This window comes from Urocampus carinirostris, chromosome 15 (assembly GCF_059441175.1).
Source record: "Urocampus carinirostris isolate Australia breed hairy pipefish chromosome 15, RoL_Ucar_1.0, whole genome shotgun sequence".
NCBI lineage: Eukaryota > Metazoa > Chordata > Actinopteri > Syngnathiformes > Syngnathidae > Urocampus > Urocampus carinirostris.
Window position 1 is genome coordinate 12638440 of NC_142363.1, and position 13681 is coordinate 12652120.

Here is a 13681-nt window from a genome sequence, read left to right on the forward strand (position 1 = left end):
TCTGCAGTAACATTTTTGTAGTATTGCTGTATTTGTATATTTGTAATATGGTGTCCCGACGGATCACCACCTTATCGTGGTGGGGCACTTTGCGCGTCTCCATGACCCCTAGAGCTATGTCGGCGGGAGTCTCGTACTCCTGGTAGGGTTACCCAAGCCGAACAGGTCGAAGGGTAGAGTCCAGACTAAGAGTGATCCCAAAAGCTGGTGGCGGCACGCTTTGAGGCGGTTTCCTACAGACCTGGATCCCGTTAGCCGCCTGCAGTTGTAGAAAGATGCCGGTCGTCTAGGGTCGCCCTTGCCACTGGAACCATCTTCTTTACAATCAAGATAGTGGCGTTGGGGAAAGCGCACCCCTTACGCCACTTTAAAAACCGTCATTGCGCAGGTATCCTCTTTTACCTGAGTCTCCGACCACAATCCAGGATCGGACTGTTCAAACATCAGCAGACTCACAAATAAAAGAAGATGGTCATCATCGAATCGATGGACAACCCCAACGATTTGTAATAATTTAGTAGTTGTATGTTTTGTAGTAGCTTTGTTGAATTTCTGTTGTTTAGTTTCTATAGTAGTTCTGTTGTAGTAATTTTGTAGTGTTTCTTTAGGTGTATGTTTTTATTATAGTATTACTGTAGTAGTATCTAAGTAGTATTTCTGCGGTATTTTCCCCCTTTCATAATTAAGGCAAAATAATATATGTTCCTTTTTTGGCATGAAAAAAATAACCATTCATTTTTTTAGTCGTACTTTATTTACTAGTACATGTATTCTCAAGTACTGTAGTAGTTCAGAGTAGGTGAGCCTCAAGAGCAAAGTTGTCGTTTGTTTTAGCTGAGTGCGCATGCGTAAGTGTGTGTGCGCGCGTGCGTGCACGTGCGCGCGTGTCTATCTTAGTGGAGCATTTCCCGCCACTCGAGCTGCAGAAGAAGGGGCGTGGTCAGAGTCGGTATGTGGAGCCCTCCCTCCTTACAGACTCGCGCCAAAAGAGCCGGCGTTATTCAAATGAGCCGCGTGGGCGTGGTCTAACTCGCTGGATGTCCTGTTAACTCCTTCATTGCTCTAGTTTTTAAAATAATTTTTAGTTCCGGTCCCATTATAACAATAATAGTCACTTTTTTAACTGATTGTGATTTCTAACCTGTTTTTAAAAGAAATAAAACTATTTTCAGGTATATAACACGCTGTATTGGGTATTTTTGTATTACACGTTATATTGGCTATTGGGTATTTTTGTATTCTATCTCTTTTATTTTATTTTTTAACACAAGGAAGTGTGAATTTCCCTACGGGGATGAATAAAGTACATATGTATCTATCTATCTATCTATCTATCTATCTATCTATCTATCTATCTATCTATCTATCTATCTATCTATCTATCTATCTATCTATCTATCTATCTATCTATCTATCTATCTATCTATCTATCTATCTATCTATCTATCTATCTATCTATCTATCTATCTATCTATCTATCTATCTATCTATCTATCTATCTATCTATCTATCTATCTATCTATCTATCTATCTATCTATCTATCTATCTATCTATCTATCTAGTGGTCAAATAATACACACTGTCTCTGTACAGATTTCGCTACTTTAAGTCACTGACAAAAATACAGTACAGTACAACATTTTAAACTTAAAAGCTTAGTTAGTTTGGTAGTGTTCATTTAACTATTACGAATTGAAACCCCCCCCAATAAAAATAATAATAAAATAATAAGTTCGGTACAATGCAAAAAGTCAAATTACAAACGTCAGCAAAGAGTATTGTTTAATCAATAGAATAATTATCTTTCCTATTAAAATGTTGTTTTTTCGGCATATAATTAAAAAAGTTAATAATTTCAAGTATAATTCATCTTATTCTATGAGTCATTAAAAATGATTTAACATATTTGAAAATAAAACATTAAAATAAAAAAATATATTTCATCTTTTACACAAGTTTTTTTTATGTAATATTTTCCAGACTGAAAAAACGTGATTTTGAAAGAAATGTATACAAAAATAAATTTGAAAAGAGAAAGCAGAGAAAACAAGATTTTCTTACACTACCTAATGTTGATTGAATTTGATTTTACTTGACATTATTTAAGAAACTGTTTGAAATAAATTTGAATGGATCCAAGATGAAATACAAAATGAATTAATAAAGAGATTTATATTCATATTGGAAAACATACAATAAAAAAAGAAATCGGTAACTGCTTTGCAATTCATTTCCTGAAATATAAAACATACCCATTCCCGCTTTCAAATTTGTGTTGATTTCACATTGTCATTTACAGATTTGCCTAACTGTTCTTTGAGGTTTTGGGTTCGAGTCACATTCATGTGTGAAGATTTCATGCCTTTGAGTGCATGCGTTTTCTTCCACACCCTTCCACAAAATACCTGTTGGATTGATTTAAGACCCTAAATTGCCACCAGTGCCTAGTCCTCACCTACAGGGTTTCTGCAAAACAAAGAGATTATGTGTTGGAATGAGGCTGCCTGAACCACTCTTCTTGTCTCCGTTCACTGATCGGATTTTTATTTTTTACAATAATCCAAAACAAACATTGTCATTATCTATTTATCTACCCTGGTCATATCCCTCCAGAGGGATGACCGAGAGCAAGACAAACACATACACAAAAACAAAGAAAATTTAAAAAGGGAAAAAGTAGCAAAAAACACACACACATTTTTGGGGGGACTATGGCCAACCCAAATGCCCAAACACCCAAACAAGTTAAGCACCTGGGCACCCAAGTTGGTCATGCTTTCGTCCCTCCAGACGAAACGGGACACAAGAAAGCGGCCATGTCACTCAGCTCAGGGTGACACAACACACTCTTCTGTTCAACAGCAGGGCCCGACAGCTCTAACTGGTTTACCCCTGCTGCATCATACAGGTGCCCTGCCCATCCCTTAGAACACGTCCAAACATCCCACTATCCTTTCACAACAACTTTCCACTCTCAACTCATTCCTATCACCAACAAGAGCTCTAGCTTCCATTACATTGAGACCTCTTTCCTGCAGTGCACTCATAACACCATCCATCCACGTCAATCGCGGCCTTTCTCTTGGTCTCTTCTCATTGACTTCATCCTCATCCATCCTCTCCATGTGTCCAAACCAACCGAGTACTCTCTCATCCGCTTATACCTGTACAAGACAAATATTCAAACGAGGTAGCCATAAACAAAATAAACAATTTCCATTTGCATAGTTCCACATGTTTTCATATGCATCATTTTTATCCAGTATTCAATTAAAAAAAAAAAAAAAAAACAGCTCGGTGACCTTGGGGGTATGGCGCCCGCCCCGAGACTGGGAGGTTGTGGTTCAAGCCTCGGCCGAGTCATACCTAAGACTTAAACATTGGTGCCCGTTGCCTTCCTGCTTGGAGTTCAGCATTTAGGGGTTGGAATTGGGGGATTTGGGCACCTAATGACTCCCAACACCTCAGTTGGGTTGAGTGAGGGGGCTGGGAATCCCCTCCTCTGAATCAATCTCCCAAAAAGAGTCAGAAATGACTCTAGCCACCTCCCACTAGGGGAAATGGCTGTGGTTTATATATATATATATATATAATTCAATAAAATAACCACAGTGCACACTTAGTTACTATTTCAACTCTGAACTTCAAAGTAACACAAATAAATAAAAGGGCACACTTTGTATCAAAGTACAAATCACAAAGTTTGTTGTTCAAAGAGACACAGGAATGAGGTTAAACTGAACTGGCTATTTAATGAACTCTTTTTGTAAATTTGGTTGCTCAGACAACCATTCTAATTGTCACGGATAAAAGTAAACATTTCAGACTACGCTGTTAAATCCACCACACATAAAACAAAAGCAAAGGCTCGATAACTGGTGACAATTTAGGGTCCGAAATCATTCGAACAAGTATTTTGAGGGAGGACGTGGAAGAAAGTGACTCGACGACTAACGTGCTAATGGCTAGCGGCTAACGGTTGGACTGACAACTGTTGTTTTGCCAGAAAATGCTAAAACCTTGTGTCTAATTTTTTCGGGGGGATGTAAAAGAAGAGTTAAGAACAGAGCTTTTGCACCTAGTATACCTTATAGAAATTACTTCCGCGCAAGTTGAAAAAATGTACTTTGGCAAAACGACCCTGCCATTTCTTACGAATCGATGGACACGAAAATGAGTCAATTTTATTCCGATTAAGCAGCGATTCAAAACAGTTATCTTCCGAATATCACATCTTTCGAAAACTGTTATGTCTCCTACCATTAAGCTGACTACGCTGAAATGAACTGCCAAGTTATCAATGGATAAAATTGGAGACGAATGTTCAGAAGATAAGGCGTCATTTCACCAAAGTCAACATTTTCAACTTGTTCAAAAGTGGTTTCTAAACCAGGTACGAATGCTGCGTGCTTTATTGTTCTATTACATTCCCCCCAAAATAAGATACAGTTGTTTTAGTGACGTTTGCACAAGGGGCACACAGGGGTATATTTTTCGCCACAACAATGAAGGCCATTCTAACAGTTAGCTGCTAGCCGTTAGCATGTCAGACGTTTTAAGTGCTTGCATTTTGTTCCAAGTCCTCCCACAAAATACCTGTTGGATTTATTTAGATTGTTTCCAGGTCTCGAGTCTTTGCACTGTGATTTTAGATATGACATCACCCAGAGTTAGTTTTAACACAAAATGTGTTTATTACATTATGAATCTAAAATTGTTTGGTCTTTCCTTCAATTTTTGGCCTTCATTTGTATGCGGAGAAATGACCTGAAGAACTCCCAACAATCGGGTAAAACTGGTTTGTCCTCTACTGCCCTCTTGCGGCAAAAAGGCACACCACAAAGCACAACAAGGTCTCAACAGCGTTCCAAGCATGTTTCTAATTTTCTTTTCATTATCTTACAAATGCACTACTCTCTGGTTTGAATATTGATATTATTTTGACTTAATAATTATTTATATGTTTTTGTTTCATGAAACTCATACTATTAGCTACATCAAAACAAGGACAAACGGGCTCATGGCCATCACCACACTAAACAAGCGTTCAAATCTTTGAAAATATTTACCTTGCCACTTATTTGGGAATTTTTTCGGCTTCTTATGTTATTGCACTACTGTTGATTGCACTCTTGTTACAATGCACTTTTACTATAAATATATATATATATATAAATATATATATTTATATATATATATTTATATTTATATATATGAATTCATAAGAATTATGTATAAATTATATATAATTCATTGCACTCCTTTATAATTGTTTTTGCCCATTTATTCCAACAGTCTTTTATCTTCTTTGTCATTTTTAAAGCCTTTATTACATATCTGGTGGGTGGCTGGATCCCTTAACCACTAGGGTCATAGGGGCACCATGTCCTGTGGTGTGTCTTGGGCAAATATAGCTTGGTGTCGCCCATCCTTCTCCAGGCGAACACATGTTTCCACGCGGTCTGGATGTCAAATCTTGTTGCATATAATGTTTCACCATGTTGATATCAATTCTATTCTATTCTATTCTATTCTATTCTATTCTATTCTATTCTATTCTATTCTATTCTATTCTATTCTATTCTATTCTATTCTATTCTATTCTATTGTTATTGGGCAATAATCAATTTCTGATTGAAAATGAAGCTTAAAAAAGGCACTTAAAGCAAACAATTTCGAGGCTGTAAATCGAGTTCCTTTTACCTTTTGTTTGTCTCCCCAAGTCGGTAGAAAACGTTGTTCCTTGTTCAATAACATTTCCTTAAAATTTATGTTGTTTCAATTCCAATCAAATGTATTTTATTGAAATACCTTTTCACTCCAATATTTGCCAGTTTAGGATATCACTTACCCACTTTACTAATACTTCATCCCGCTACCTTTAGGGCGCAGATACAGGGCAATAAAATTTGGGAGGACCCGCCTCGAGAAAAGCCTGATCCCCTCTGTCAAAAGCCTTCCAAAAAACAGGCTCCATTGACCCATCCAGTCAATCTTCCCTCATTGTCCCACTGTCATGTTTGTTTTTAATTATGAATTTTTATTTCCCCGGGTACTGCCTAACACGCAAAAGGTTGCCGGTTCAAGACCGGGTGCAAACATTTTTTGGCCTAGAGAGGGATGGGCAGGATTTGTACTCCATCATTTTATTCAATTGTGATGTGTTCAAATTGTCAATCTGTATTTGTATGTAAATGACTGTTGTCTGAAGCAAAGGTGACCTTTTGCATATTCAAGGTCACGTGCAACTGAAATGATAACGGTCACCCAAGAAGCATCCGTCCGTCTTGATGTCTGCTCAGCTTCACGTACGCACAATTCCACCCTGCTGCTTGTTGTTACGTTAATAAAGACCTCAAAGCACAATTTAGACTTTCATCTTTCTTTCATGTTCCTTGACCACATGGATTGCGTCATAAATGCTTTAATCCTTCAATCATTTGCTTTATAAACTCCCTGCCTCACTCGCTGTAAACTACAACCTCAAACGATGAAAATACAAAGCAAAATGTGTTCATTTAACACTCTGGAGATGCACTGAAAAATAAACAAAAAGCTAATGTGCAACTTCTTTGCTTTTTGTTTTTATTCGAGGAGTAGGTAAGCAGTTTTTATTACCGTAAATTCCGGACTATAAGCCGCTACTTTTTTCCCCAACTTTCAACCCTGCGGCTTATTCAGTGATGCGGCCAATCTATGTAACTTTTCTAACGGCTGCCAGCGGCGCTCGAGTACAAAAGGTAAGATTTAGACTGCAACTTCTTAGCTTGTGCACAAATTAAATTAGCGTAGACATAACCTCATCATGCGATTTGCAACAAAAAAAGCACATGACGCAACTTTCAAGTCAAACGCAATCGAGCAGTCCGATATAGAAGGAAACTTTATTTTGCGAGCGTGATGCAAGCGTGTTTTTTAATAAGGGAGCATATGACAAAATATCTTTCCCATACTGAAGGAAAACGACTTTCATGACGTCGGTTATAAGGAGGAAGATGAGAATGGTTTGTCGTGATTACTACAAATACGGTATGTTTTTTTTAACACAGCCGCTTACTGTGTTGCGAGCGTGTTGATAGTAGCGTTTTGCTACCCTTCACAGGCACGGTTTGGGATGAAAGTTATAATATTATTATTAAAGCTTTGAAAACTCTCTCGGTGTACCGTCTTTCTTTGTAAATATGTGTAACCATGTTTGATATGTATTTGCAACTGTATATTTTTGTTATGTATTTATTTTAGAAACGTATTCTGATATGTTTTGTACGAACAAATGAGAAAGAAGGGGAGGGGCAAACGCAGGCTGACAGGAAGTGGAGTAAAGGTGAGACGTGCTTGTGGAAGCGGCCGACAAAAGTGGATATATATTTTCCCCACGCTTACCTTTGGAAATATACACTTTTTTCCTTGGATTACTTTCAACGGGCACCCGGACTTTGCAGGTCTGCATTGAATTTTAACTACCGGTATCATTTTCCGTTTAATTTGCCGGCTGTTATTTTTTGGAATTAATCAAGTATTGGTTAATTTCTTGTTTTAAATGCGTTTTTTCAATGTGGGCGCATGCGGCGAATATACAGGTGTGGCTTGTGTATGTACAAAATCGTTTTTCCTCCGGAAATGTGGTGGGTGCGGATTATAATCAGGTGCGCTCTATAGTCCGGAATTTACGGTACTATTAAATATAGTGTATTGGTTAGCACATTTGCCTAGCACGTGGAGAGTGTCTGGTTCGAGACCAGGTGGAAACATATGTTGGCCTGGAGAGGGATGGGCGTCACCAGACTGTACTTACCCAAGACACAAAGCAGGAAATTGTGCCCCTACGACCCTAGTAGTTAAGGGATGAACCCAACCGACCCAATATCACATCCACGACTTATTAGTAATACTGTGAGAATAGCCTTACCCATGTGTTTCCATAGTGCAGTGGTTAGCACATTAACCTAACATGCAAGAGGTCCCCGGTTTGAGACCGGGTGGAAACATATGTTGATACGGACCTGAAGCATGTCAATGCCTGCATCGACCAGCTGGCAGAGATTGAAAGCCGCGTCGTTGCTTTTATGGACTTTCTGGACAAATTTCAACATTTTACCCATTGTTCTCTTTTATTGATGTTCACTATGTTTTGTGTCTTGTTATCCAATGCTAAATCTTTTGCAGCCTGGTCATCTTGGAAGGGGGATTACCACTTTTGAGGCTCCTTCTCAAGGTTTCTTTTTTCCTCATGCTGAGGTTTTGGGTTTTTCCTTGCCTGCATGTTGGTTTAAGATCGGGCGATGGTGTAATTGTAATTCTGTGCAGTCCTTTGAGACATCTTGTGATTAAGGGCTATACAAATAAATGTGACTGGACTTAACTTGAGAGGGATGGGTGTCACCATGCTGTACTTGCCCAAGACAAACTGCAGGAAATGGTGCCCCTATGACCCTAGTGGTTAAGGGATCAACCCAACCAACCCGATATTTCATTCACGCCTTATTAGTAATACAGTGAGAATAATTTTTTCTACATATTTCCGTGTTGCAGTGGTTATCACATTAACCTAACATGGAAAAGATCACTGGTTTGAGACTGGGGATGAATGTTTGTCAGCCTGGAGAGGGATGGGCGCCACCAGGCTGTACTTGCCCAAGACACACCAAAGGAAATCGTGCCCCTAGAACCCTAGTAGTTAATAGATCCAACCAACCAACCGACCGACCGACCGACCGACCGACCGACCGACCAACCAACCAACCAACCAACAAAAATAATTATAGAGTATATCGCAACTAAACACTATGAGGTTTTAATTTTGTCAGTTTTATTTTTACCCGTGGTCATTATTTATTCATTTTTGTTTTCTATAATTCGACAAATGTATTTCCAATAAATTCCGTTAAACACAGTGAAGAAAAGACATTCTGTCCCTTTAATATGTCACGAAAGTAAATGACGTAATGTTATCGCCACAACCTTTATTTTTCAACAAAATATGGAAACCACAAATGATGCAATGCATATTGTACAATGAGATACTCAGAATTTCATTTTTTTCCCCAAGCGATTTAGGATTTGGTATTAAGTATTGACTCACAAACGTTCCTGCCCGTCACTGCTGAGGTCCGGCTCATCTCTGAAGAGCGGGATGATGATATATATAAAAAAAAAAACGGCGGCCAGGTGGTGAAGGTGTATCTGAGTCAGATCGGGGGGATTCTCCTGCTATTGACTTTGAGTACGTCTTGGATTTGGACTTTAGGCGAATTTTGCAGGTACGATAAGTGGTTAAGATATCTCAATGATTTATAGCTTTTTAGTGATCGAGTTGAGAGGAGGTTTGTATGTGGATCCCCAATGGTAACAATGGAAAACAGTACTATCTGTTTCATTTGAGGGAGCAAACCCCTGCCCCAAAAACGGCCTGGAGAGGGATGGGTCCCGCCAAGCTGTACTTGCCCAAGACACACCACAAGAAGTCGTGCCCCTACAACTCTGGCGGTTAAGGGATCCGTGTGCCGTGAGAAAAGTTCACTGAGGTAGGGTTAATATTTACTCTTTAAGTGTTAGATTAACACTGGTTAACACTAGCCTAATTTGGGTCAAGAATGGACCTGTTCACAACTGATTTCTTCCCATTTGGCTTTTTTAAGGGACAGTGTGTATCATTCGTGCCTCCTATAGTGGTGTATTTTTTTTAAAATTAATTAAATGAAACAATATTGATAATAAACAACAAACAAAAATGGATAAACTGTCACACAAAGGAACCTTTAAAAAAAAAGACTCAAAGGCCGAGAAATAGGTTTTTCTTTGACGTCATATTATTGTCCACCATCTTGCTGCTACGGGTACCTAAAGACCTCAAAAGGCTGGGGAAAAAATACAGAAATAAAATAGTATGTTTTGGTCACTCGGTGTCTCCATAGTTTGCTTTTTGCCTCATGCCTTTTAGCGCACCTTTTGGTTGCACCACCCCAGGGGTCTTCAACGTTGTGCTAACGGGCATCAGGTAGCCCCCTAAGACCATCTGAATAGCCTGCTGAATGGTTTTGATAATATATAATTGGTTATTGTGATTTTCTAGGAAATTTGATTTCCAACTGGCATGGTGTTTAGTGGTTTACTGAGCCTACTTTAACCTCTGATAAACTGAGAAAATTGTATTACTAACAGTGACCTAATGAGTTTGGGTTGGAACCTATTTCAGAGGCTCATTTAACAAAATCAGTATTTTTATTAAAACTAAAAAAGACCCAATATGTATATTTTTCAATGGGCAAAATTTGGGGCTGTAAATTCCCCCATTTTCAGAATAAAACTATACATATAAAAATATCATAAACATCTGCAAATAGTTAGCCGTTAACCTTTTTGACACGTTAACACTCTAACCAGTGTTAATTGAACACTTACAAAATTAAGAGAATGTTAAATTAAAGCCCCAGTGTGTCACATTCAACGACTAAATGGGACTGTTGTCTCATGCAAATAAAAAACAGTGCCACAGAGCACAGCAAGATCTCAGACAAACATGGCGGCAACCTCTAGGTTGGGATTCCACTATGTAAAAGAAAAAAAAAGTTCTTGACTGTTTTTTTATAAAGATTAAGATTGGTATGGTATGTTTTAAGCCTAATATTCAAATATATGCTTTTCTTATTGAATAAAAGTGTTTTTGTACTTCTTGGAGGCATGAAATATGAAACACTGTCCCTTTAACACTGGTTATTTTACTTTACTGTATATAGGTTGTGGTGGCGTACCTAATGAAGTGGGCCGTCCTTGCATCCAATCAGATCCTGGAGGCGGGTTTCCCTTCCTTGTTCTGGCCCCGCCTGCGTGTGACTGTTGCCTAGCAACGACCAGCGCCGCTTTGGCGATTAGATCATCCCAGGCTTGTTTTTGGAGGGCAGGAGTTAAATTACCTTCTCACAGAAAAAAATAGCTAATTTTAAGTATAATTATTCTTACTATTACATTTGACCATAGTATCAAATAATATAAGATAAAAATCGTTCTGCACCAGCTTTTACATTATGATAATTAAGCTTTCTTTTTTGAAATTGTTATAGAAACAATTTAAAGTGTCTTAGAAAAAAATACACCTAAAACAGGCGAAATTTGTTTGGTCTTTGCATTATTTATGCACCTTTAAAAGGAAAACAAACACATAATTGTCTGGGTGACCCCAAATTTTTGAACAGTAATGTATCTTATGTTTCAACGTGGGCATTTCAACGTGATATAGTCAGGTGCGGGCTATGTACGTACAAAATGTTTTCCCCTTAAAAATGTATTGGTGCGGCTTATAGTCAGTTGTTGTTTCAGAAATAACCGTTCTTGAACATGTAGACTCAGCTACAAATAAAAACCTTGTTTTTTGGGGGGGCGGGTAGCTTTTCGAAATAGTCCCGCGATAGACAAAACCCGCAAATTAAAAACCTTTATTTATTTTCCGGTATTAATTAAATACTCTATTACTCTATTATACATTGAAAACAAAAAACAAACCCAATTTACAGAATCGTTTGTTTTACGAATAAAAGTATTGTACTTCATAAACACATTATTTTTTTACAAATAACTTCTGTACTGTCGAATCCTATTTAAAAAAATAATTTTCCCACATTATTGCACAACTGTATTAAGGACACAATCCACTTTACGTCAATTGATACTTTGTTGCTATCATGTAACCGTGCAGAAAACTGCATTTACTTTCCGGTTGACATCCCAAAATGATGAAAGAGCCATATTGGACCAACTCCCAAACCCAAAAATGTCTGGAGCCGCGAAAGATTAGAAGCCTTGTAAGAAAAGAAACGCATACTTTATCTTTCTCTATATAATGGAAAACGTTAAGAATGTGTCCTGTTTGCCTTTTTACAGAATCTGTGTTTTTCCATGATCAAATATTTTTGAATAGTTGCCAGAGGAGCGCCAAAGAGCGGCATGTGGCTCCAGAGCAAACTTAGTGTGTTGTGAAGTCCAAGTTTGTTGGCTATAGAAAGCATCTTCCTCTGCCTTTTTGCAGGTGCTTTTTGCGGTTCAGAGTGTTTTGTTAACATCATGGCTTTTAGAGATACTTGAAATTAAAAAAGATTTGCATGTATATAATGTAGGTTCGTCAAGCTGTTTTACGTTCATGTACAACACAGACCACAACGTAATTGACGCACAGGGGGACACAGGCAGATAAGGGCCGTGGTGACTGGCCAATCAAAATGAAAAAGAGAATGAGTGATGGATATTTGCAAAGTAGCAAAACCGCAATAAGCAAACCAGGATACCGCAAGGGATTACTGTACTTTCTTTGTAAATAACAAATGTTTCAACGTAGACGCATGCGACTAATAGTCAGGTGTGGACTATGTAGGTAACAAAAATGTTTTCCCTTGAAAATCCATTGGTGCGGTTTATAATCATGTGCGTCTTGTATGGTAAAATTTGGACTATAAGTCACGACCTTTCCTCCAAGCTTTCAACCCTGCGGCTTATGCAACGATGCGGCCAATCTATGCATTTTTTTCTAATGGATGCCAGGGGCACCCCAGCAGTAAAGGTGAGAGTGAGACACATGGTATACAGTATACGTGTCGAGGAAAACGTAAATTTAACTTCGCACTTTGTAAATAATTAAAACTAGCATGAACAGAACCTCATAATGGAAAAGGAGTCAATCGAAAGGGGGGCCCTAACCACTATTTAAGGAATAATTTTCAGTTCATTTGTAAATGGAAATAAGGAAGTGAAACAAATAGATTACTTAAAGCAACGTCCAACAAAGCTGAAATGTTTAAGGCGGATTCCTATTTACCAGTCAGCATTATCGTGTGGATTCTACGAATTGTCCTTAATGTATCGAAGCCATTTTCCCAGACATTCAAATAAGTTAAAGACGGTTGGGGGCAAAATGGTGAGTTATGCTCGCATTATAGTTTTCTGGTCTGTTGTTTCTGACTGATCGTGATATTTCTCCTTTGAGTATATTTTGATACGATCATCATATCCACAATTCCAAGAGTTTAAGCTTTCCAATGATATGTGGCATGACGTGTTTCAGTGACTGGTGACATTGTATAGACATGTGTTTATCTATCATAAGTCCGGCGGCCCACCGGGCGGGCCGTCAGAAAGTTAATTGGTTAAGGTACCGCATATTGTTAAAACTCTTTCTGTCATGGTTGCCATGGCGCCCAATTGGCCCCGCCCATGTGGCACCAGCTGCGGCTCGTTGACAGATTGGCTTTCCATCTATTTAAGCTCAATGCTCTAAATCTTCCTTTGTCAGTCCGTCAACAAACCTCTGGTTCGCAAGACGTGTGTTCGGCTCGGTCCTGTTTTCTGTTGGTATTTCATGTCCGGTATTGTTCCCGTTTATTTTGTCCTGTTCAATATCGGTTTCCAGTTTTGTTCCCGTCTAGTTTGTCCTGTTTAATTTCAATATCCTGTTTTGATATCAATCCTGTTTGTCCCATTGCTTAATATCGGTTTCCAGTTTCGTTCCCGTCTAGTTCGTCCTGTTTAATTTCGATATCCTGTTTTGATATCAATCCTGTCGGTCCCGTTGTTCAATATTGGTTTCCAGTTTCGTTCCCGCCTAGTTTGTCCTGTTTAATTTCGGTATCCTGTTTTGATATCAATCCTGTCTGTCCCATATAGTCCGGTATCGAGCCCATCTGTCCAATATCT